The 27,966-nt window shown below is 47.3% G+C and overlaps 1 long non-coding RNA gene across 1 annotated transcript in view; it reads left to right on the top strand.

Annotated features, from left to right (window-relative positions):
* The first annotated feature begins 285 nt into the window (after nt 1-285).
* LOC138273520 (uncharacterized) overlaps nt 286-27,966 on the top strand; it is a 69,007-nt gene continuing 41,326 nt past the window's right edge. The window contains exon 1 of the long non-coding RNA XR_011200286.1: nt 286-322. This is a non-coding gene — a long non-coding RNA (uncharacterized lncRNA). The remainder of the gene's footprint in view (nt 323-27,966) is intronic.

The raw sequence follows: 27,966 nt of genomic DNA, 5'->3' as shown, positions 1-27,966 counted from the left end.
TTTGGTTTCTAAAGGCGTGGGCCATAGGGGTGACGAGTGTGAGCGGAGTGCACAGAGTACTCCCCTCAATGCGCATGTATGTTTGGCCGGTCGTCTCGGGCCAGCCAAACATACATGCGAACAAGGGCTCCCTTCAACCCGGCACTGTGGAGATGAGCTGGAGAGAGCCTGCACAGGCTCCCAGTTTGCAATGGAGTGCCCAGCCAGGGCGCTCCAGCCAATCATGACACTGCTTTGAGCAGCGTCATAGTTGGTGTAGGGCAGGCTGGGAGCCTGTGCTTGGAGTGCGAAGATGGCGACGCGGGAGCAGCGCGGCGACGAAGTAAGTAAATTGTTTTTATATATACATGTGTTGGCCCCCCCCCGCCCTGCCACCATGTCGAGTCGCCAGCCACTACTGCCTAAATATGTTTCCAGTTTACAAAAGAAATGTAGAATACTAGAACCCGAGTTTAAACTATAATGTGCTTGGAGTGCGAAGGTGGCGACGCGGGAGCAGCGCAGCGACGAAGTAAGTAAATTGTTTTTATATATACATGTGTTGCATCCCCTCCACCCCCCGTCCTGCCACCATGCCGAGTCGCCAGCCACGACTGCCTAAATGTGTTTCCAGTTTAGAAAAGAAATGTAGAATACTAGAACCCGAGTTCAAACTATTAAGTATGTTGTCGAAGAAATTGTTTAACTTGAGACGCCATAGGGTGTCCATTCTGTTTTTATCAGTAAATTTGGTATTGCTATTTTTATGTGAAGAGGCACGAGGATCTGGCGTCTGAATTAGTCCAAATATTTTTCTGTGTTTTGTATTTGCAATTAATTCTAAAGCGATGCTGTTTGCAACGGATTCCACACAAAAGAAAAATATCTAAATCATAAAGCTAGTGGAAAGCATTCTATTTCACGATCAAATTGATAGAAGAACATGTTCAGAAGCATTGCAGGTTTTAAAAGACACAAACATGTTATCTCTTGTGACCTGTCTCTTTGCAATTCTGCTTCAGTTTTACATTGTGCCGTAAAGGTTAACAAGTGAAGGGCAACACATTGCACCCAGGACACTTCACTACGATTTTCTGATGTTCAACATTAAGCACAATTTGCAGCTAATTAAGAGTATTGACTTGGAACTAAATCATCGGCTCCACAACATCTGTGTTCTCTTTTTAAAATACAAAGAGAAACAGATTCTCTATTAAGCACAGATATTTGACGTTTGCCATACAAAAAAACATTATTCTGCAATGCGCATGACAAGTTTGTTGATTTTAAAAGTCCTTCGACATTGTGGTAATTAATAATTTTCAAATCTACTTATTTATATGGGCTACTGCACACACGTTGGTAAAGAGGACCGTGCGATTCTTTGACATAACTGCATGTCTTGCGTTCTCCATCTTATTTTCCAATTTGGAGATAAAATGGGTATGTAAGTAAAACCATGTACAAATTGGGTATAGCAAGTCATCTTCTCCATGTCTACATGGAACACAAAAATAAGTAAACCGTTCCTGATTCCCCGACACAGTGATTTCTACCCTACGACTTAATGACTTGGGGGGGGGGGGGGGGGGTGTTTTCTGCCCTGTGTAGCAGAGGCAAGGTAACGTTGCTCTGAAGGTGGCGGTCCCAATGGCAGGATCGACCATGGTCCACATTTAGACCATCGAAATGCTAAGGGCCTTTTCCCTATTAATACTTATAAGATATTAGATTGGACTTAGGTGATGAAATTCGAAGGGGCTAAGGCATTCTTTAAGTGGCATAGTCACGTGCCAAAAAGATCCCATTTGCACACATATCCATTGGTAAGGATGGATTGAAATTTCCACCAGCCACTAGCCCTAGTGTTTTGTTTATGGTAATGGGGAAGATAGTTGCAATCCCACATCCCCACTGCCTTCTGTCTAGAGTGGGTTACCAAGCAGTTCCATAATATCGTCTTCAGTGTGTTGATTGGTGGGTGGGGTAAAGACATATCTTGGATGATTTTGCATATATCGAAAGTACTTGCTTTGGGACCTGGCGTATCAGTAGCTTAATTATTGGGGCAGCCCCTTATTCACAAATCTTTGATGTCTTAATTAAATCACATTTATGACTGCACGAACTTAGATCTGGGACTGCAAATCCTAAATCATGATTTCACAGACATTATTTAGGGTTTGCCTGACCTTGAATCACATTTGATAAGGAGAAAACTCACAAACAGGGAGATTTTCCATTGCAGCAATCAAGGCAGATGGGCTGGGAAATGGGAATTCACGTGGGAGGGACAGTCGTGGTCTGTTATGAATGTTGTGCAAACTCACAAAGCAATGCACTTTTCCAGTGTTTTGTGCATCGGTTTTGTGTTTGTAATTTCAGTGCTACAAGTGACATATACACAAATTGTCCATCACCTTTTCAGACACTGCTACTTTGAACTTGCCACACGTGCACTGCTTGTGGCTTTCATATTTAGAAATACGTTTTTAGCCTGGACAGTACATCAATAGCATCAAGAATTCTGACGCTATTGCTCACTACCCTGCACCCTGATGCACTGCATTTTAAATATAGCACTCGCATGATGGCGATAGTGGGACGCTAAGGGGCGCAAGGAAAGTGGCGCTGCACTTTTCTTATATCTGTCCCCAGGAATCACTGGAGAAGGCAAGAGGCAATGACTAGTTAATTAATTCAAAATGTTCAATATAAAAAAAAAATGAAAATTAGAAATGGAGATTGTTGGAGCTTAATTTTAGTAATGCTTTTAATGACCAAGACATCAACAGAAGGTGACAATTTATGTCTCATGTTTGGCAGCCTAAAGTAGAAAGCTGCACTGACACCTATATTAAATGTGCTTATGTTTTCATTTTCTAGTGGTCACAAGTGTGCCTTCCTTATTTAATAACATGTTAGTGAAATAAAATTGATGTTAAAGTGTATTTTAGGCTGTAGACTAAATGCTAGAATCAAAACTAATTTCTTTTTCTAATCTTTAATGTGTGATTTATGAGTTTAAAGTTATGTGCAAAAATGAAATAATTGCACTTCTCTGCTACATTTATTGAAATGCACTGACAAAGCTGTCATTTAAGTAAAATGTATTGCTCATACTAAAGAACTATTAATACTGATGAGTTTATGTTTATATTTTTACATGTTTTACTAAATTGCAATGATTAACTGTAATAGAACTGATTTTTCTTATGTTAGCCAAAATGAGGCCAGTATAGCATGTATTTTGCAGTGACGTAAAAGTGATGAATCATTGTTCTTCGTAACATGAGTTTCTCTCTAGGTTCTGTTCTCATGAAAAGCTTTGTCGTTCCGTTGCACAGGGACCTCCAGTTTAGTGGCTTTTAAAAGAACATCCTGGCCTGTGGAATTAAGTTGAAATAAAAATAAAATGTTGCTATCACTGTACGGAGTCACACAGATGGATGATGGTTCTCATGGAAAGTCTGAGAATTTGATGGACTGTTGCAACTTTGGAATCACCAGATGTTGATGATTGGATGATGCCTCTTTTGTGTGACCTGATGACATTAAACCAATGAATCAATTTGGTTCATGTGTTTTATGTTAGTGATGGACTTTATTGATTTAGGGCCTCATTATGAGTTTGGGGGTCCGTGGACCGCCATGGCGTGTCGGCAGTCCAACTGCCGTCCGGTTGACAGTCAGACACAGAGACACGCAAAATCATGAACTCCATACACTCCGGATCACCATCAGACCAATGCCCTTACCATGTGTACAACAAAGCAGACGCAGCCATCGCTCCCCAACTACGGAAGGTCATCAACATCTCCTTCGAAACAGCAACATTCCCTGAAAGCTGGAAACACGCCGAAATCAACCCCCTCCTTAAGAAACCCAAAGCAGACCCACAGGACCTAATGAACTTCAGACCCATCTCCCTACTCCCGTTCCCTGCGAAGGTCATAGAAAAAATCGTCAACGCACAACTGACTCGCCATCTCGAAGACAACAACATCCTAGACCCCTCCCAATCTGGCTTCCGACAAAATCACAGCACCGAGACCGCGCTCCTCGCCGCCACAGACGACATCAGACGCCAAATGGACAACAGCAAAACATCAGCCCTCATCCTCCTGGACCTATCAGCCGCCTTCGACACAGTATGCGATCACACTCTGAGAAACTGCCTCCTCGAAGCCGGAATAGAAGAGAAAGCCCTCAAATGGACTACATCCTTCCTCTCCGACAGAACCCAGAGAGTCCGCCCCCCCCTTCCGCTCCAGAGCCACCACAATCATCTGCGGCGTACCCCAGGGCTCATCCCTCAGCCCAACATTATTCAACATCTACATGGCACCCCTCGCCCAAGTAGCCCGCCGATACAACATCATCTCCTACGCCGACGACACCCAGCTCATCCTCTCCCTCACCAAGGACCCACACACCACCAAGTCCAACCTCCACGAGGGAATGCGGGCCGTTGCCGAATGGATGAGAAACAGCCGCCTGAAACTGAACTCAGACAAGACGGAGGTCCTCATCCTCTGACCCAACCCCTCCACCTGGTACGACTCCTGGTGGCCAACATCTCTAGGAACCCCACCTACACTGACCGACCACGCACGCAATCTGGGCTTCATCCTCGACTCTTCCCTCTCCATGTCAAAACAGGTCAACACAGTCTCCTCCTCCTGCTACAACACTCTCCGCATGCTCCGCAGGATCTAAAAGTGGATCCCAACAGACACAAGAAAAACAGTAACACAGGCGCTCGTCAGCAGCAGGCTAGACTACGGCAACGCACTTTACACAGGCATCCCGACAAAACATCTATGACGCCTCCAATGCATCCAAAACGCATCCGCCCGACTGATCCTCAACGTACCTCGCCGCAACCACATCACTCCCCACCTGAGAAAACTCCACTAGCTCCCCGTTGACAAGAGGATCACTTTCAAGCTCCTCACCCACGCACACAAAGCACTCCACAACACCGGACCTGCTTACCTCAACAACAGACTCAACTTCTACACCCCCACCCGACAGCTCCGCTCCGCAGACCTCGCACTCGCCACCGTCCCCCGCATCCACCGAAAGACATCCGGAGGCAGATCCTTCTCCTACCTCACCGCCAAGACATGGAACACCCTCCCTACCAACCTACGACTGACCCAGGACCTACTCACCTTCAGGAGACTCCTCAAGACCTGGCTCTTCGAACACGGGTACGTAGTGCGCTTTATAAATATATTGATTGATTGATTGATCGCTGTATTATAAGTCATGCTTGCCTATGGAGAAAAGACCACCATGGTCATGCTGGCACCGCCAGGCAGCGCAAACCGCCACAGTCACATGGCTGTACAAATAGGCCAGTTGAGCCTGTGTTTCCGCCAGATACATTATGAAGTTGCACACTGCCAATGTGACGTGGTAATCCAACCACCACATCTCAGCAGTTGGAAACATGGACTATAAAGGGAGACACTCACCTGCAGGAAGCCTTAAACATCTGGAGCTGCCAAGGAGCCCATCACACATGTCCTGCTGCTGCTGCTGATCATCGAAGATGCACAAAATCCATGTTGTTGTGCACACAAACAACTGTAATTACGCACACTTACCTGTGTAATTACTTTCAACAATAGATTGTTGCGCCGTCAACCACATCATATGAGGGTCATGCTAAGGGCACCAAGTACCCTTGCCATTGTGTCCTGGGTCGGAATCAGACACAAATAAGGACACATTCACAATCACAATACATTCCCTTTGGACAGGTCACTCACACTGCACCGCAACACTACACAAAAACACATCTATTCATCTCAGGCACAGGCGCAGTGAAGTGTACACAACATTGTCTTACACAACACCAACAAGACAGCAACATCACATCTACAAATACAACTCACACACTCACATTGCACACATGCCATTGGCTGTCAACAGATTCAACACACATATGTATTGATGCAGCATGGAACACAAACATAACTACCATTAAACAGCCCTGTAATGGACACACACACATCACCCACATTGCAAAACAATGGAAGAACAATGGGATGCACAATAGGCAGAGAGACAAATATACTGTGATCACTATGCAAACAATACCTGCACAATAGGGATGGGGCATCAGGAGCACTCAGGGAAGGAGGCTGCACTGGGACACATATCACTTTGCATATGCTCCTTAAACAGCATTTGCACAGGAACTGGCCCTACATGTATCCCAGGGACAAATAATACTAGACCAAATTACATTCCGATCTGCACAATGTGGAAGTGCAAGTCAACAAAGCATATACAACTCAACATACCTCTACATGAAGTAGCTGCAAGGTACAACCAGCTAAATAGACCCATGCACAGTCAAATGAAAACAAAGGTAGCACAATTGAACACACTCAATGGCTGCACAAACAAAACTCAAGCGGCCACACATTACATAGATCCACAATCCATATCAGCGTGACAAGTCTAACACCATACATGCTCACATTGGACAACACGAGTATCCGGAGGTGGAAGGGATGGATTGGGAGGTGGGTCAGGGCCTCTTATGTTTGGAACAGGGGAATGGAGAGAACAGGAAAAAGTTCAAGGTAAAGAAAAGCTTTCTAAGGAACATGGGGATGGTCAGCGGAGGGGGTAGGGATTTGGAGGTCGAGGGAGTGGTTGTCTGCTGTGTCAGTGTGGATGTAATAGGTGTGTGCTTGTGGGAGGTAAGCATGTGTGTGGGTGGTGTCTGTTGCATGGGTTGCATGTTGTTTGTGTGTCTTGGGGTGTGGGTGGTGGGTGGTGGAGGTGATGTGTGAGGTGGGAGTGGTGAATGTGTCTGTGTGTCAGTTGGGGTGGTGTCTGTGGATATAGTGAATGTGGTGGATGTCTGTGTGTCTGTTTGGGTGGTATCTGAGGATATGCTGGGTGTGGTGGGTGTGCCACTGACTGTTATGGTGGTGCCTGTGGGTATGCGTGATGTTGTGTGTGTTACCGTAGGGTAATGGGGGTGTCTGAGGAAGTGGTGACTGATGTTGTGTGTGTGGCTGTCTGTTGTTTGCTTGCGTCCCTGCGTGTTTTGTGGTGCTTGTGTCTATGTGTGCTGCTCTTGTGTGTTGAGGTGGTGCGATTAGGTTGTGGGCTTGGGGCAGGTAGGGGAATGGGGGATTTGGAGTGAGAAGAGGGATGTGGAGGGGGGACGGAATGTGGGGGGTGACTGGCTGCCATCAGTGTGGAGGCCAGAGCCTGAAAAGATCTCTGTAGGACTGACATTGCATAATGGATGCCTTCCAGGAATGCATTGGTCTGCTGCAGTTGCGTTGCCAATCCCTAAATGGCATTCACAATGGCTGTCTGACCCACCAAGATACTCCTCAGGAGGTCAATAGCATTTTCACTGAGGACAGTGGAGATAACAGGTGCTGGGGCGGAGGTGCCCGCAGCAAAGGAGATGCCCACCCTCTTGGTTGAGCGGGCATGGCCATATGGGTGGGGAGCAACAGGGAGGGTGGCGATAGAACAGGGGGAGGCACATAGAGATGGTACAGGGGCACGCCCCGATGGGTCCGCCACCACTAGGGAGTGTCCACTGGAGGAAGAATCTGATGATTAAGAAGATGTTGTTCCTGTCTCCCAGGTGGCACTCCCCTCATCCTCTGGGCCACGGTGTCCCTTTTGTGTCAGTGGTGTCTTGACACGAGGTCAAGTGGCCTGATGTGTTCCCACTTGGCTGCGCCCTGTCTCCTTCACTTTCCTGGGCTTAAGCTGCAAATAGAAAGAAAAATAGGGTCATCACATGTCCATGATCACACTTAAACAACAGCTCTGATTAGCAAACACTACCATGATGTCAAGTAGGCCCCAGCAACAAACTCCACCTAAGTGGCCCGTACATGTACCATACCATATGCATGCATGCCATCTGAACTGTCAACAGTTGCTTACAGGAAAATCTGGATCTCAGACAACTACAATTGCATGGCTGAAGTTGTGCAATCATAATAACCATTGAACTAGTAGGAGACCTCATAACCCTCAATGCTTTGCCCCATGGAGCATACCTCAGTTACCTGCTGTCATACAATAGTACTTATAAACCACAGAGGGTAACCCATAAACCCCCAAAGGGCTGGGTGAAGAGTAATCATTACATACAACACTGCCCTTTTAGGGCAGTGTTGTATGTAATGGTCATACAATAGTAGGCCAATGCCAAATGCATGCCCAGAGATGCCACCCAAGGTCATGCACACCTCAATTTGTCAAATAGATAATGATACAACAATAAGAAATGATGCTCCAAAATCCTGCCATGTTGCTGACAAAAGTACAATAGCCTGGAAAAGGTGATATGGAAATACTCATGTAACACTGGAAGCAGTTCCACAATGCACACTTCACCAAGTGATATTTATCCCAATGGTGTCATGGAGGTAGCGCTAACGTTAGTCAGATAGGCCACACATTTGGCATGGGAATGGACACTGTAGACATCATGTGCAATATGTCAGGGAGAGATGTCTCTAAACTCCACAACACAATGGAACAGCAAGCCCCAGGGAAATCACCACTAATGTCTGTCACCCCATACAATGTCATACTGTGAGTGCATCAGTAGACGCCATTAGTCCCTTGGATGTTAGAGAGGCCAGAGATTTGTAAGTACTTTTTGAAGGCCCTCAACATGTTGCCCAGTTGAAAGCTACATCATTGTCTCCATTATGGTCATGCAACCCCAGATGTCTGAGGATGAATGCTTGTACCTGAACACATGTGAATTTAACATAAGTACAAGACACTGCATGATTCATATCAACAGTCAGGTTACAAACCTTACCCATTTCACCTGTGCAAAGCATTTTGCTTCATGATTCTACATCACTGGCATAGAAATGCACATTGTGGCTAAAAACCCTAGGCCTACCTGTCATGTCCCTCATTGCTACTGCAGTTTTAAATGCCAAATGACATTCTATGACTCATGAGGGTATGTGTCACCCAATAAACAGTGGTGACACACTCCTGAATGTGGCACAACACGAAATGTACCTTCATTGTAAATGTCTTATTCCACACACAGGTTGCCATGCACAAATATGTGCTTGAATACAGACATGATCCCATCAACACAGGTAGACCATGCATGAAACAACAGTTAACAAATGTTTTGTTAAAAAGAAAGGGACACATGCTGACATGTAGGCACAAGGAGTGTTGGTAACAGTGATGGCACATAGATCATGTCAATGGACATTACCCACATACCAAGAGAAAGTTTTGATCTGCAGTTGCATCCAAAGAACAAAGGGGCACATTTACAAGCCCCTTGCACCACCTTGTGTCACCCTAGCATAATTTTGTTTTTCTGCCAAGGCGGTGCTAAGATAGCCTTTTTCCCTGCACCAGATTTACAAAGTGGCACAGTGCTCGCATTGCACCACTATGCGACTCAGTGCGCCACATCTTGATTGCATCAGGCATAATCTGTGCAAGAGGGTGTTCAGACGCAGAGAGACCCAAAAAAAAGGTGCAGTGAAATTTACAAGATTTCACTGTGCCATTTTTCCATCATTTTTAATGCCTGCACCAGGCAGGTGTTAAAATGATGACCCTCATAATAACCTATGGACCTCCCAGTGCTTTGTTGCACTAGCGTCAAAATATTGATGCTAGTGCAGCAAAGTGCCACAAGAGCGTAAAAAATGTTGATGCTTTTGTGCTTAGAAATCAACAGTTGTTTCTTGGTTTCACCAAGTAACAGGGTTGCGTAAAATATAACACGCACAGAAACCGTAGAAGAGAAGGTACATGGAAAAATAGGGTGTGCGTCCAAATTTTTGGTGCAGGACAGAGGTTGCGTTGTTTCTTTTCACTCTGCAAGGGGCTTTGCCTCGATTTCCAGCACGCAGTCTCGGTTCTTCACTGCGATGCGGGGATCTTTTTGATGCCCAGGGACAATGCATGGAAATCCTGGCGTGTGGGGGACAAAGTCACAGGCGTTGTGTTGATTCAGCAGAGATGCGTAAAATGTTCTGCTGCATGGCAGGCGATGCATCGATTCTTCACTCAGGAGTCGGGCTGCATTGTTCCGGTTTGGCTGAGCGTCGATCTGGTAGGCTGTGCGTCGAATTGCTGGTCGCAAGGCAGGTGCTGCACCGTTTCTTCACTAAGGAAGTCGGGCTGTATCATTCCAGTTCAGCCGATTTTATCATCATAAGGCAGGCTGTGCGTTGTTCCCAGCAGGCTGCATGTTAATTTTCGGTGCACAAGGCGTTCTTTGAAGAGATTAAGGCTCTCATGACAACTCTGGCGGTAAATCCCACTTACTGACGTGGCAACGGGCGCCAACATACTGTGACCGCGGTGGAATTCCGCTATGGGTATTATGACCCACACAGAGAAATCCGCCACTATACAGAACCCACACAAGTCCGCCACACCAAAGGTCAGTGATAAACTGGCGATAGCAAAACCCACACCGTTATGCCAACAGGAATACACCCACAGTATCACGACCCATGAATCACCGCAGCGGCCTTTCAACCGCGGTAAACCATTGGCAGTACACACCGCCGCGCTCAAAATACACACACACTTACAAAACCACATTGGACAATTCAAAATACACACACCTGACACGCATACACACACCACTCCCACACACTCACACCACTATAAAACACACACCCATATTACCCACAACCCTTTCAACGAACAAATTAGAACAAGCAGAGAGAGAGAAAAGCAAAGACCACACCATCACCCAGAGGCACAGAGCACCATCACACATACACCATCCACGCACATCACATAATACATTACAACGCAGCACCCCACGCATCACCTCACACATCACTCACACGTTTTCTGAGCAGGAGCTAAGGGTCATGGTGGAGGAAATCATCCGGGTAGAGCCACAGCTATTCTGATCACAGGTGCAGCAGACCTCCATTGCAAGGAAGATGGAGCTATGGCGGAGGATCGTCGACAGGGTAAATGTCATGGGACAGCACCCAAGAACCATGGATGACATCAGGAAGAGGTGAAATGACCTAAGGGGGAAGGTGCGTTCCATGGTTTCAAGACCTCAGATTGCTGTACAGAGGACTTGCGGTGGACCCCCACCTCCTTCCCCACAAGTAACAACATTGGAGGAGCAAGTGTTGTGATAATGCATTCTGAGGGCCTTGCAGGAGTAGCAGGAGGACTGGACTCTGGTAAGGCAAATCTTTACTACTTTATCCCCCCACCCTACCTGCATGGCATCACAAACTCCTACCCCTACCCTCACCCCCATCACTCCAACACCTCACATATACCCCATTATCACATCCACCCCTCCCAATACCAAGCCTTGCATGCAACAACAATGCATGGACTCCCATCACAGACCTGCATGGACACCCATCACCATGACATGTACACTCGATAGACTCACCCAGCCCACATAATCACCAATCACACAAGGCCAAGGCGACAGTGCAAGCACATTTATACAGGGAAACACACCCATTGCACAAGATGCCACACACAGATACAATAACAATGCATTTGCATCCCAACAGGACCCCTACCAATGTCACCGGACAGGAGGTGCCAGTTACATCAAGTCTCCCCCAAGAAAAGGCTCACAGTGATGACAGCAGCTCTGCACACCTGGATCTGGATGACCAGCCTGGCCCATCTGGGACCTCTGGACAGTCAGTTTCCCTGCCACAGTCCCAACCCATGACAGAGCCTCCCCCTCAGGAAACACCAGCACAGCTCCCACCAAGCGGGCCCATGCCACTGTCCCCAGGACACGTCAGTCAGCATTGTGTCCACCACTACAGGGACCCCAGGCAACCCCACAAACACAGGATGATCAGGGACCTGGGGTCAGTGGCAGTGGGCACACGGTTTAGTGGCCAGAGGCACAGGACAACAGGGAAGCTGGGAGGACTGCTATGCCACAGGGGGAGGACAGGCCCCGGAAACCTACTCTCCACGAGGCACTCTCCAACATCATGGGAGCATACCACCATTCCCAGGAGACCATGGGCACGGTACAGGCCAAGTTTCAGGAGACCCAGCGGCTGCAGGAGGGACAATACATGGGGATCAGGGATGACCTCACCAAAATTTACACCATCCTGGTCACCATTGCAGGGGTGCTGGCTGATATGGGCAAAACCACGAGGGAGGCAGTGGCTTAGCAAAGGGCCCCTGACACTAGCCAAACCGAGGAACAGACTTCCACCTCCACCAGCGCTAGTGGACAGGAGGCCCCGCCACAGGAACAACAGGCCACCAGCACCCCACCCCCTGCAGAAGGAGAACCACCCTGCAAACGGTCCCTGCGATCCAGGCAGAAGACAGAGAACATTGCCAATACCCCCGCCAGGAAATAAGACTCTCCTGATTCTCACCCTTCTGTCCCACTGTGTCTCCCTGTCCAACTTGAACTGTCATTACTCTCCTTCCTAAGCTCCATTGGACAATGCACCTGTGATACAAATAGGCTGGACTCTACCATCGACCTTTCTCCACCATCACCCCAGCCCCTTGCACATACCCCTATACCCATTAGCACCTAAATAAACACCCTCTAACTAAACCAATCTGAAGTCAGTCTGATCTTTCACAAATGTATAATTACAACATTAGCAACAAATAGCACTGTAAATGTTCATTTACTCATACTAATGTATGACAGTTATTGGGCAGCAGTACATATAGCAGAATGCAGAATGGGGTACCCAGATCTGGAAAAAGGAAATCCAAAGGGAACAGTCAGTGTCCATAGATAGAGGTTGAGAGGCTGACATGTACAATGTTCCAAAGTATACTGAAATGTGAGAAGGAGTTACAGTCTCTTACCTGTGTGCCACTGGAAGTACTGCATGATGATATGCGTTCTATTGTCAATATCTTCTTCCTCTGCCGCCTCTTCCTCACTGTCCACAGGCTCCTCCGCTGCCACAAGACCATCACCAGGCTCATCCTCCAGCAGAAAAGGCACCTAGGATCTCAATGCCAGGTTGTGCAACATACAGCATGCCACGATTCTCTGGCACACCTTCTTCGGTGAGTAGTATAGGGAACCACCTGTTAGATGGAGGCACCGGAATCTGGCCTTCAGGAGGCCGAACGTCCTTTCAATAATACGCCTAGTTCGGACATGTGCCTCATTGTAGCGGTCCTCTGCCCTTGTCTTGGCATTCCTCAATGGGGTCAGTAGCCATTACCAGTTGGGGTAACCAGAGTCATCTGCAAATTTCGAGGGATACTTGTTAAACACACACTCACCCTTATGCACTACCCCATACCCAGACACCTTCACATACTGTGTGGGGACCTTAGGCTCACCTATTAGCCTCTGGCGTTGGCCCATCACATAAGGGATACTGCTATTCCACAAGATATAGGTGTCATGCACAGAGCCAGGATACTTGGCATTCACATGGGAGATGTACTGGTCCACCAAACACACCATTTGCACATTCATTGAATGGTAGCTTTTTCTATTTCTGTACACCTGTTCATTTCTGAGAGGGGGACAAATGAAACATGTGTACCATCAATGGCACTAATGATGTTGGGGATATTTCCCAGGGCATAAAAGTCAGCTTTCACAGTGGCCAAATCCTCCACCTGGGGGAACATGATGTAGCTGCGCATGTGTTTCAGCAGGGCAGACAAAACTCTGGTCAAAACATTAGAAAACATTGGCTAGGACATCCCAGATGCCATGGCCACTGTAGTTTGAAAAGAGACACCGGGAAATGGAGGACTGACAGGACCTACACTAGAGGGGGGATACCTGTGGGGTGGTGGATTGCTGACATTTGTTCTGGCTCCAAATGGGCACACAGCTCTTGGATTGTGGCATGATCAAATCTGTATGTGATTATGATGTGTCTGTCTTCCATTTTCAACGAGTCCACCAGGGGTCTGTGCACCGGAGGATGCTGCCATCTCATCATCTGCCCCAGCGGTTGTAGCCTATAGAGGAGATCGGTGAGCAGTGGGTCATTTGCCACAAAGGTCGCACAACTGTGTCTGCATGAATGTTAGTGAATCCACGTGTGAAAGAGTTAGTCCTTAAATGCGCCAATATGTGGTGTGAGGCAGTTAGGTGCCATGCCATGTGCATCCCTGAAATGGCGGCTGCCTGACTTGTGAGGAGGGACAAGGGGAAATGAGGTAACTGCAACGGCGTTGTGCAGTGTCACAGTAGGCGGTCGAAGACCGCCGCACAAGCATTGGTTATCATTGGGCCCCATGGGTTCCAAGAGCCAATGGCCATGTACCCTGATGGTGACGGTATGCACTGCCGCGGACGTGACCGCCATTTTCTATCTGTTCACTCACTTGATACCTGACCATCAACAGGAGAGGACCTACACTGCAAGTGCTGCTGTGACCTGAGTCTGGAAGCGACAATGGCTCATGTGTCTGGGGAAAGGGCCCCTACCTTCACTGTGGAGGAGTTGGAAAAACTGGTGGATGGGGTCCTCCCCTAGTACATGCTACTCTACGGTCCTCCAGACAAACAGGTGAGTACACTGTGAGCATGATATGTGGGCAATGCCTGTTTGGAGTGGTGTGGATGGAACCACATGTTGGGGGGCTGAGTGCTGCATGTGAGGATGGTCAGTGTATGTGCGTCAGGGCATGGGTGGGAACTGGTGGGCAATGAGTATGACGGTCCGGACGGGTGAGTAATTTCCTTTCCTCCTGTCCTTTCCCTCTAGGTCAGTGCCAACCAGAATAAGGGTATTTGGCATGCCATCACCAAGGAAGTGTAGACCCTGGGAGTCTACCATAGACGGAGCACCCACTGCTGCAAGAGATGGGAGGACCTGCGCCGCTGGAGCAAGAAGACGGCGGAGGCCCAGCTCTGGCTGGCCTCCCAACGTGGAAGGGGTGCCTGTCGCACCATGACCCCCCTGATGTTCCGCATCAGAGTTGGATGGGCGCTTGAGGGCATCACAGCAGCCACAAGGGGGTGAGTACAGTGTCATTAAGCTGACTCTGTGTGGTTTAAGAGGGATCTGGGTGGGGTGTGTGGGCTGTGGGTGCCCCTAGGCCAGGGCGGTCATGCCAGGGTAGGTCCCTTGTTTGCAGGCTCAGAAGCACCCCTACCCCAATGGTACAATTGGGCAGCTACGAGTGTGCAGGGTTCCGTGGGTGTCAGGTGTGCATGTGATGGCGTTAGGCACTGTACCCCGTGGGGTGGTGACTAAAATAGTGACTGGTTGGGCAAGGCCTAGTGTACAGGCCAGCTCAGTGTGTGTTGTGTCCACCAACGGTAGTGGTGTTGCTGACATTGACCATGTGTGTCCTCTGTCTTTCCCCCCTTCTTGTTTTGTCACCCTGTCTTTGTGTGCATTAGCATCATCTGGCGGAGGAGCAGAGGCACCAGCGACGTAGGGAGCTGCATCCCACATGGCCCAGGAGGGTGAATCCATGGAGGGTGAAGGCTCCAGTGGGACGTGAGGGAGCTCCACGACGGGAACAGGAGGGGAACCAGCGACTCCTCCTCTGATGGACGCTCCCTCAACAGGTACAGCCGCTATCCCCCCAACAGCACCGCCCTCCCAGCAGCCCCACAACGTGTTTCCCGTGCCCGCTCACCCAGGAGGATGGGCATCTCGTTCGCCCCAGGCACCTCAGACCCTGCTCCAGTCAGCCCTGCTGCCATCAGTGAGGAGGCTATTGACCTCCTGAGATCCCTCACTTTTGGGCAGTCAACCATTCTGAATGCCATCCAGGGTGTTGAGAGGCATTTGCAACAAACAAATGCATACCTGGAGGGCATTCATTCTGGTGTGGCAGCCCAACAGAGAGCATTTCAGGCTCTGGCCTCAGCACTGATGGCAGCCATTGTCCCTGTGTCCAGCCTCTCCCCTCCAACTTCCACAACCCAGACCCAATCCCTCTACCTCAGCCTATCCCAAGCACACCTTCAGACCAGCATGAACACACATCAACAGACAAAAGTAGCTCAGGAAAACATAAGCACCACACATCACACAGGCACTCATACAAGCACCATACGCATACACACATACCAACATCCACTTCCACCACTGTGTCCCCTTCCTCCATGTCCTCCACCTCCCTCCCAGTCTTGTCTCCACTCACACCTGCGTGCACTACATCATCAGCCGCTGCCTCCATTACCTGCACACCCATCACAACACACCGCTCACGTGCATTCACCAACCCCACTACCATTCACATGTCCCATGTGTCCTCTCCCAGTGTGTCTGTGAGCTCTCCTCCCAAAGTAAACAAACGCAGGCACACACCTACCCAACAGCCATCCACCTCACAACAGCCTCCAGCCCATGCACCTTCACCCAAACTCAGCAGATGTACACCTCCTACAACCACTACCTCTTCCTCCACTCCCACACCCCCTCCATCTACCTGTCCCAGTGTGTCTAAACATCTTTTCCTAGCTAACTTGAACCTCTCCCCTACACCTCCCCTCCCACGTCCATCCCCTAGGGCCAGGAAGTCTAGATGCCAGCCCAGCACCTCAGCCACCACATCTGCGTCTGCTGTGATCCGCGCAAGTCGGAGTGGATCAAAGGGGGCACCTGTCAGAGCTGCCAGTGTGCCACCTACAGATGTGAAGGAGCACCCAATTCCGCCACTTGCCAAGGTAAAAAAGGGGCCAGCTTCCAGCAGGGGAAGGACCCAAACACAGAGAGGACAGTGCCAAGGTCCCAGCAGGGACTGCCAAGGTGGGGAAGAGACACAAGACAAAGGGCACCTGCACCGCCGCTACGACCGCCACCTGCACCGCCACTACGACTGTCACCTGAACCACTGCAACGACCACCACCTGCACCGCCTCTGCCACAACGTCAGTCTGCAGGGTCCTCCCCAAGCATCAGCCATCCGAGGCTTCCAGAGACGGTATGGTGTTTCCCTCCACCACACCAGACACCTGCACCATGGCCAGCACCGGCAGCATCTCCGCCGCATCCACCGCCACCTGCACCACCATCTGCCCTGCCACGTGCCCAGCCACTACCAGTATATTGGCACATCAGCAGCATCACCAGTGGGCAGCCGTCCGAAGCTACAGATGAGGTCCTGAACCCTGGACATGCCACTTGAGGCACCACCACCAGCACCGGCACGACCAGCAGTTGGCAGCCTAAGTCGCCGCAGAGTGGAGTGTGGCTCTGCCTCTATGGAGTATCATGCTACCTGTTCCATGTACATCTCGTGGCTCAGACACCCAGTGAGAGGATGTTAACTGCCACACCCCAGGTGCAGCATCACTGTGCACAATGCTCCCTCCAGAACCAGTGGAGAGATACATCCACTCCACCAATCCTTGGCCGGATGAAGCACTCTGGTCACAAAGCCCCCTCCAGAACCAGTGGAGAAAGGCATCCACTCCCCCAATCCTTGGCAGGATGAAGCACTCTGGTCACAAAGCCCCCTCCAGAACCAGTGGAGAAGCCATACACTTGAGAGACTGTGGCTTTGCACTCCCAAGGACCAAGCAGGGGGCAACTCACCCACTTGAGAGATTTGAGAGACTGTGGCTGGCACTCCCCAGGACCAAGCAGTTGGCAATCCACCCACTTGAGAGACTGTGGCTTTGCACTCCCCAGGAGCAAGCAGTGGGCAACCCACCCACTTGAAAGACTGTGGCTTTGCACTCCCCAGGACCAAGCAGTGGGCAAGGAGCCCCCTCGAGGAGCAGTGGTGTCGCACCATCATCTGGCTGAGGTGCCCCCCTCCCCTTCCCCCTGAGGTGCCTGTGTTTTTTTCGACCTGATGCCCCTGCAGTGTTCTCTCCGTTTTGAGGCAGGTGTCATGTGTGGGCTTCACCCATGCTTTTAAGGACCACTGGTCCACGGACATTTACATGAGACAGTGTACGGCCTTGTGTACATAATATAAATATTTGTAAATACTGAATATTTAAAATCTATTGCTCTATCTGAATGTTCGAATATAACACTGGTTAAACTCATTTCCTTTTGTCATTGCATTCTTCCAGGGGGTGATGCGGTGTATCAATAATGTTGTTGGCTGTGTTAGTGTGTATATTGTTGTGGGTGAGGGTGGGGGTCGGGGTGTTGTGTGCCGCGTGAGTGTTTCACTTTCTTTTCCCTCCTCCCCTCCCCTGTGTGCTAGGTGCAGCACTCACCATCGTCCCCGCCACCGCCTTCTTTCTACTTCGTGATGTATTAGTAGATACACCAACATGGGTAGGATCTGCAATTCGGGCTCCATGGCGTCCTGGTTCTTCCTTGAGTGTCGAGAAGTGAGTGGTTTCCCTTCTGTGTTCTGTTTCAGCCGTGCTTTTGATGGCATTGGTACCGCTCCGGAAAAGCTGATGAATTGGCCTCTCATAATAGTGTGGGCTGTATATTGTCTTCCACCCGTCTGTTGGCGGTGACCGCCGCGGTGTTTGTTGCTGCCGCCGTGGCGGTCAGAGTGTTAAAGTGGCTGACTATGTTGGCAGATTCCGCTGTGGTTGTAATCCCATTTTTTTACTGCTGGCCTGCTGGCGGTGTTACCGCCGCTTTAACACCGACCGCCAGGGTTGTAATGAGGGCCTAAGTGTTTTTGACTCTGAGACTTCAGAAAACAGGAGGCAAGCTCAATCCAAGGCCTTGGAGAGCACTTCTCAGCAAAGTCAGAGGGCTGAAGGGCAGTGGGGCAACAGAAGGGCAGCAGTCCTTCTCAGCAAAGCAGTCCATATGAGTCCTTTGGGCAGCCAGGCAGATCCTCTTGAAAGGTTGCATGTTCAGGTCCATAAGTGTCTGATTTGGTAGGGTCAGAGATCCAATGTATATACCCAAAAATACATTTGAAGTGGGGGAGACTTCAAAGAGTGGTTTTGAAGTACACAAGTTCCCCTTTCAGTAAAATCCTGTCAGCCAGGGTCCCAGTAGGGGGTTTGACAGTCCATTTTGTGAGGTTAGACCACTAGCCTTTGAAATGTAATTGTCAGGCCCTCCACCTTACCAGCCCAGGAAGACCCATTCAGTATGCAGATGAGTGCAGGTGTGACTGAGTGCCCTGTTTTTGTGGCTGTCTGGGTGAAATGCACAAGGGAGCTGTCAACCAGCCCAGATGTTGATTGGAGACAGGATGTAAGGCACAGATGGACTTTGAGTGCAGAGAAATGCTCACTTTCTAAAATAGTAATTTAACATCCGACCTCACCAATACAGAGAATTTTCTATTAACATTCTGGCCATACTAAATATGACCTGGTTACTCCTTTCAGATCAGAATTTACCACTCAAAAAGTATATGAGGGTAGCACTAATGCTAGTCTATGAGAGGAGCAGGCCTCACAGTAGTGGAAAACAAATTGAGGAGTTTTTCACTACCAGGACATATAGAACACATAGGTACATGTCCTGCCTTTTACCTACATTGCACCCTGTCCTATGGGTTACTTAGGGCCCACCCAAGGGGTGACATATGTAGAAAAAAGGAAGTTCAAGGCTTGGAAAGTACTTTTAAATGCCAAATCGAATTGGCAGTGAACCTGCACACACTGGCCTTGCAATGGCAGGCCTGAGACATGGTTAAGGGGCTACTTATGTGGGTGACACAATCAGTGCTGCAGGCCCTCTAATAGCATTTATTTACAGGCCCTGGGCACATGTAGTGTACTTTACTGGGGACTTACAAGTAAATTAAATATGTCAATTGGGTATGAGCCAATGTCACCATGTTTTAGAGAGAGAGCACATGCACTTTAGCACTGGATAGCAATAGTAAAGTGTCCAGAGTCCTAAAGCCAGCAAAAAATGAGGTCAGAAAAAGAAGATGAGCAAGGCAAAAGGTTTGGGGGTGACCCTGCTGAGAGGCCATTTCCAACAGCTGTCATGCACATATATGGTGTCTGACATTTACAACAATCATGAGTAAAGAGAGGTCAGTGGATAGCAGTAATGTCTCCTTACCTAGTTATGTGTATCCCTCACAAGGATGATAGAGGACCCCAAAAACCTCACGCAACACAATGTGACTGAATTTAATATATGGCATTGGCCACCAATACTTGCACATTGTCCACCACATTGATGCTACACAGAATGCAACTACAGGCACACCAGAAGTATAATTGGCACACATGGGCACATTCTAGCCTTTGAGGAGGGAAAGGATGTTGAAGTACAGAGAAAATTGTGCACATGAGGGACTTACCTGCTCCTCTGGTGAGCCATAGAGCTGTCCACACGAGGCAAGAACCTTAGTTGCCAGCCTCTGCAGGTACTCTGATGAAAAGGCAGGAGCCCTATCTCCTGCTGGACGTGGCATGATTGCTCCCAGAGGCATTACACAGCAGCTCAGGTAACAAAGGTGTTGCTGGCAGCAGTGTCAGGAGTCAAGTGAGTGAATCTGCAGGACATGGAGGTTGTTGTCTGCCATGTATGCAGTCATCACCACCGGCTGGCCCATGACCACCACTGGCAACATTGTTAGCCTATGTCTGTGTACGTCACCGTTGCAACCTCCTACCACCATGACGACTTCTGCCGGTGGTCACGGGCAGTTCCTAATGTCCAATGGAGTATGTCAGACATCCTCCATTTTGGCGGCAGAAATTAGTGTATTATGCTTTTTAAACTGTGCCAAACCAGTGAAAAAAGAATTTTCAGCCTCGCAGACATCCTTATCCTGTCTTGTCATGTAGGTCCTACTACTCAAACACAATTTTAGTTTGTTGCTGAAGGTCATTTTGGCAGTCGGGATATACAGTCACATTTTGAGGGGCAATTGTGTTGCACATCTCTGAGTTTGGTCCATATCCTTGTTGTGGGCACATGTGTGGAAAACCATGGGGGGGTACATGTGACCCTTGAGTTATTTGCAGCTATGATGTGTACTGGGTGCTATGTCTATCCATTTCGAAATGCCTTGTCACATAATATCATTGACATGCATCATGGATGTTGCTGTGGACACACTGACTAATGTTAGAAATCATGTCTTGTCACACATAGGTACCTAGGGAGAGGGAGGTTGTGACAACCCCCTGTCTATCGTCCACTACCAGACAAAATAATGTAATATTGCCTAAATAAATTGGAGCCAGATCTGATGCCAGCTATTCGTTATCAACCAGTTTACCACCCATTGTACAAGTCCTTTCAGTAGCCACAGGGTCCTTCCAAAATACAGTGGCCCTATCTGCTGGTATGTCCCTAACCTATGTTCAGTCTGGTTTTGAAGTATTTCCTCCCAGCAATTTTGGAACACCTTGACAGGTATATACGGTTTCCCCGACTTGAGGATTCTGCCCATTTTATGGTTTTGCACACATCCCACTAATGGCACACATGATAGCTTGTTCCCACCACAGGCCAACGAACAAGTCTATTGCGACTGAAAACACTTCCATTCTATCGACATATAAGTTGTCTGTTTGTCGGATCACTACATTTCACATGTCTGTGCCCATTGTCAGGGTTCAGCCCATGATTCCTTTAAAATGCAGAATAGCATCATACCTCAGCTGATGTCACAAATGTACTCAGAGAAGGCCTGGCTGGTTGGTAACTCACATCTTTCCTGTTTATGTATGTGAAATGTCAGGTGCTACAATCATGAAGTGAGTGACTCATTGTTGCACATATGTCCCATTCTTTAACCAGAGATGCTGCATATCCAAACCATCCTTGGTTGTTAACGCCACTAGGGAATCCAACTATGCCTGGGGAATTCCACTTTATTGAAGCCCATGGAAGAACACAGCAACCAGTGGAGTAGGCTTTTGGGCTACTGAAGGCCGGATTTAGGTGCCTGAACAAGACTGGTGGAGCCATTCTCTACTGACCCAGAAAAGTGTGTCAGATCACTGTGGCATGTTTCATGCTCCACAACATCACCCTACAGAGAAATATCCCGTACATCCCAGAGGAGTGGGATCCTGCGGTACCACTGGGTGGAACTCCTGAAATGCCAAGTGAGGATGACAGTGCTGAGGAGTAAGGAGCTGACTTGTGGGAAGATCTCATTAACAGCTACTTTTCATGAGTGTAAGTATGTCATGTGACTGCACAATGAACTGTAGTTGTGAGAATGTGTCGAGGTGAGTGTTTTAGCAACAACCATGGAGCTGATGCTATGCAATATTCCGGCAAAGGCTGCTTGAAGAGTTACCCTTTGACATATCCCCTCCATGATGATGATGATGTTGCTTTGTATGTGTCAGTTTCCCTGTAATGTAATTACATTTCCAGTTGGTTGCTGTGTGATTTTTGTAATAGGTATGTTTTGAAGCCTATACTCCTTGTTTTGTCTTTGTACGGGTTCCTTCCCCATGACATCCTCATATGGGCATTTCAGAGTAATGACATTGGCAGGTATCTGATGCTGTTCTGACATGGACATGAATTGTTCCAGATAATTTAGGTCATAGATTTGGGATGTATGAGGCCTGTGCCAAGGCAGCTTGCACAGTGTTTGTGTGGAAGGTCAGAAGTGCACATTGGACTTTTTTTGTGGGCTGTTCCGGGCTGATTGCATCGTGTGTGTCATCATGTTGCCATGACATATATAGTCATAGATTGTGACCAAGTCATTCACCCTTCACATTGGTTAAACACTCTTATTGTGTGACCTGTATGTAGCTGTAGATGTGTTTCATCATTGCAGACCACAGTGCCTGTGCAGCATCACTGACATATGTTTGTGTCATATCAACAAATGCACAGTCATTGGGTTGTGATGGGCCTATGAAGAGGGGCTATTGTACTGCCATCAAATAGTATCTTGGATTCTGTGATGTTGGATTACTTTGTTGTGGTATGTGATAAGGCTAAGGCTCATGCTGGTGAAATCATCCTCTTTAATGTTTTCCTATTCTACAGGACAATGTCTGACAAATCCCTCCCTTCCCTTCCATGGTCTGGGTGGCTGTATCCTCGAATATGTACTTTGACTCAGTATGATTCATGGATTCTTTTTTCAAAAAAGTCCAGATGTATGGACAGCATATGTGCTGTACACTGGAATAAAATATTTGGTATGACCAGGCACTTGTACATATGTGTTAAATGGTTGTAATCTTGAGCAGGACACTGTGTATCTGTAGCATATCCCTACTGGAAAAAGTAAGTTTTGTCTTCATCATATGGTTCACATGGTCTGACATCTCTACATGACAAAATATTGAAATGAAGCAAGCAGACAATGCGTTTGGAATAGGTGAATTTATTACAATGCTGTTGCAGTAAATACAATTTGGACAGAAAAGAAGATAAAAATAAAGTGAAGGTGTCAGTCCTGGTGACTGAAATCACTGGAGTAGATGTGTCAGGCTTGCAAACATTGATGTGCTGCAGTAAAGAACTCTTAAGCCATACATCTGCCTTTGTAGGCACCAATGTTTGTTGTAACCCTATAGGAATGTTTTACATAGACCAATGATTGTTTGCAGAGATCAATGCTTAGTGAAACCAATGCTTGTTTGGGACCTATGTTTGTTAAAGACCAATGCATGTTTAGGACACATATTGCTCAAGCCTTTAGCATCACTATGACTCAGACTGTGTGTGGCCAGATGCAGCAGGTATTTAAACCACACCTGGCCTGAGTGAATTGCTTGCTGTAAATTTCACCGGCTAAAGAGGAGTCTCTGCTTCTTCAGATTTGATCTTCACGTTCAGTCCTGTATCTTGGATGCCGCTTCTAGGGAGATGAAGAGATTGAGAGAATTACCCACTAAAAAGGCAGTAATGCACTGCTCAAGCTCGAAAGTTATTTATTTATGAAAACTCGACATTTGCTGACTTGATATTCGACAATCAGATGTTTCAGAGTGCGATGCACCTAAGAAGGCACATCATTGGTGTTTAAGGTCACTGGGGATGCATGCCACTCGTTGCGTAGTAATGCTTATCATTATTACTTGCTATATATTGCAGAAAGCTAATTCTTTTGTGCAATTATTATAAAAACTATATCTTGTGAATACGTTTATTACTGCTAGGTTTAATATGATATTTGCATAAATTCTAAATTGGCACTGGTGATACGGAGCATTCTGTGTACAGCTTGAAAGTTTGTCATTGCTATGCCCAAATTACACGGTGATATAACAGTCATAAAAACGATTGCTTGCGTTTTTGACATTGAACCCATGTTCCCAGTGTGATGCAAAAATTGCACTGTAATTCTTTGATATTAATCCTTTGTACCCAGAGTGATGCAAACATTGTACTGTGACCTTTTGATATCAACCCTATGTTCCCCAAGTGATGCAAACCTTATACTGTGATCTTTTGATATTAACCCTATTTTCCCAGAGTGATGCAAACTTTGCACCCTCATTTTTTTATATTAACCCTATGATTTCAGTGTGAGAAAATACACCAAATTTTGGTCCTTGGAATTCTAAGTATGGTGCGATAATTAACCCATGAACGTCTGCAAACCCTAATTACCTGAGAATTTCTTCTCATTTGCTTTTTATCTATTTAAATGTCTATGAAGTCGAATGCGTCAGCATCTTCGGAAATTTCAGCAATGTGAATCAAGCAAGGTATCCACTGAACTTCAAGAATATTTAGGTAGGGGTTAACTGAGATGACTTGGAACCAATCTAGGGGTTACCCCACAGTGGGAGTAGTCACAAATACTCTAGGAGGTTCAAGGTTCTTATTTAATTACAGGTAATGAACATTGTTTCCTGAAAATTCCTAGAGAGAGAGGGAGAGTCATCTAAAGTGGGAAAGGGGACTCTAACAGTACACCTAGTTTGCACATAGTTGTTAGAGACTAGTACATACATGGGCCTGGGTTATGATTGATGAGTTGTTTGACTGATGTGTAATTTATCATAGAAAATTCTGGCTCTGCGAGAAACATCGCTATTTATTTGGATCCGGACCTGTGGCTCCAGTGTCTCTCTCTCTTTTCATCTATCCCCTTTCCCTTGGGACTTTCCGGTGCCAATCACATGCATTTTAATGAGATGTACGCAACGTCCAGGAGGAATTGGGAATAAGCAGCTTGGTCAATATTGTGTGTCCCTGGGACAAACAGGTTAGTGCTTGATAAGATGTCTCATCATTGGGAGTCCAAACTCCAGAGTACTCCTCCCATTGGAACTGGTAGGTGGTATAGGATCAGTAAAACAGAGTCAATGTGTGGCACACATAGGAGTTCCTTTAGGAAGAGGTCACTTGCTGGCAGTGATGAGTATCTAGCTGTTCACACCTCATGGATTATTTGCTGGACATCCCCATTTGCATGGTAGGGGTGGAGCCAGGTGCTACAGAGGCAGAGGTGTCTGGGGAGGGTTCTTTCACTGGCAGGCATCCCTTTCAGTGGTTGACATTGATATAGATATACCTGGTGTGAATGAGCCAAAGGAAGGGAAAGATTGGTTTTGATAAGCCCTGCTCAGGACTGTGAGAATGTCCCTCATCAACCTTATTAGGGAGGCCATGTTGGTATTGTGGGCCTCCCACTGTTCTCACATGTCCCTAAGCATGTCCTGCGGTAGCTGCTTGATTTCCCTTAGTTCGGTTACTACCTGGCCCATCATGCCTTTGGAGTCCTGGACAGCAACAGCCCCAGTGGCTTCAACCCGCTGGCCAACAGATCCCTCCTACTACCTTACCCCCACAAGCCTGTGCCCTTGCCACAGGGTGCTGTTTGCCAATGGTTCCTGGACCCTCACTGTCCGAAGTGTTGCACTGCAACTCAGGATCCAGGACTGGGAGGCAAAAGAAGGTAGACACTTTGCTCTGTACACAGGCTGGGGGGTGAATGGCTGCCTGTGAGGTTGAGGCAACCAGACTGGGAGATGTTGATGTGGTCACAGTGAGACTCACTGTAGGTGTCTCACCAGGTTGCCCAGATGGGACAGAACCATCTTCTATGTCCAGATGTCCAGGAGTGTCTTCTTCACTGAGGACTTCATCCAGATAGGTAGTGGCAGTTCCTTTTGTGGCCTCTGTGTGTCCAGTGGCAGCTCAAACTGTTAAGGTCAAAGAAACAATGTTAGTGTTTGTATTGTGACATCTACCTCCAACAATTTATTGCTATTTTAAGCATAAACTTTGTACAAAGTTAATTCACAGTTAATCCTATTGTGGAAAGTACCCATGGCATTGGGTGCATTGAGCTGACATTTCTATCTAATTCAAGCAGTTCCTGAAATGTGCAGATCATTAACACTTGGGAGGATGGCCTGATAACGCCATTTTGCCACCAGTGCAGCAAAAACAGTGGCTAGGCAAGATAGGTCTTTGGACATTTTCCGGCCTAGTTGATTGTGAAGGAGGCAGACCCAGGAATTTGTTTTAAATGTGACTGGAGTCATCAAGTGGTCAGTGCATTGTGAATTTGTCTGCCACCAATACCATTCTGGTGATGCTTCTTGAGGCCTTTGGGACCATTGTTTTGCACACTGGGTAAGGCGTCCTTCCTGTCCTCAATAGTTTCATCTTGGGTTAGCAGGTCAAGATGGAGCTACGTGGCCAGGCACATCTCAGATTTGAGCATGATTTATATGTCCAGCACTAACCTGTTCGTTCCACAAAGACACAATGTTGACCAAGCTGCTTGTTCCCAATTCCACTTAAACGTTGCATGCCTCCCACTTAAATACACATGATCAACACTGCAAACATGCCAGGGGGAAAGGGGATGGATGAGAGGAGAGAGATACTGGAGTCGCAGGGCTGGATCCGGACGCATAGTGATGGTTCTTGAAGAGCCGGTCTTTCACATGATAAATTACACAACAGTCAAATAACTAATATCTCATAACCCATGTATACTCTACTGTTGAACTATGATATGCAAGCTAGATGTACCTGTTGGGGTCCCCTTTCCTGCTTTTGATGGCTCTCCATCTCTCTAGGAATTTTCAGAAACAATATGGATTATCTAAAATTAAATAAGAGCCTTGATCCTCCTATACTGTCTATAACTACTCCCACTGTGATCCCAGATTAGTCCCTTGTCACCTCAATTAAGCCTAATTAGATGGTCCTTGAAGTTCAGTGGATATCTTGCGTGTTTCACCTTGATGAGATTTCCCAAGATGCTGACTCACGTCACTCATTGACAATTACATAGGCAACAATAATAAGAACATCCTCTCAGGAAATTATATTCTCTAGATATTCTTGGGTTACTCATTGTACGGTGCTAGTATTGCGAGAAATACAATTTAGAGTTTAAATCACAGGGTTAACATCAAGGATTATGGTTCATGTTGTATTACTCCGAAAACAAAGGGTTAATCAATAGCGTTCAACTTCATGAACAACTGGTTTATCACTGTTACATCACAGCGTACTTTTCAGCATGGCAAGGATAAACTTCAACTTCGTTTAAGCTCCAAACACAGAATGTTCTGCATCACCAGCAACAATTTGAAATAATCCAAATGCCACTTTGAACTCAGAGATAATAACTATATTCACAGTGCACCATTTCGCTTACAACAATAGTAATGCCACATTAAACTCAGTGATTATAAACATATTCACAGTATATCATTTGTCATAATAATTGTTCAATAGAAACTCTTTTCTGTGGTATAATTCAAGCAACTACAATAAGCGTTATAGCATGACAAGCGGCGGACATCCTAATAACCTTAATACCCAAATATTAGACTTGAGAATCTTAGGGTGGTCATCCCCCAACTTTTTGCCTGCCTTCCCCCACTTTTCTGACACTGTTTTTGCTGCTTTTAGGACTCTGCGCACTTTACCACTGCTAACCATTGCTAAACTGCATATGCTCTCTCCCTTAAACATGGTAACATTGGTTCATCTCCAACTGGCATGTTTGATTTACTTATAAGTCCCTAGTAACGTGCACTACATATGCCCAGGACCTGTGAATTAAATGTTGCTAGTGGGCCTGCAGCACTGATTGTGCCCCCCACCCAAGTAGCCCCTTAACCATGTCTCAGGTCTGCAATTGCAAGGCCATTGTGTACAGTTTCACTGCCACTTAGACTTGGCATTTAAAAGTACTTGC

Source organism: Pleurodeles waltl, chromosome 2_2, assembly GCF_031143425.1.
Source record: "Pleurodeles waltl isolate 20211129_DDA chromosome 2_2, aPleWal1.hap1.20221129, whole genome shotgun sequence".
NCBI lineage: Eukaryota > Metazoa > Chordata > Amphibia > Caudata > Salamandridae > Pleurodeles > Pleurodeles waltl.
This window is presented reverse-complemented; position numbering and strand designations above follow the sequence as displayed.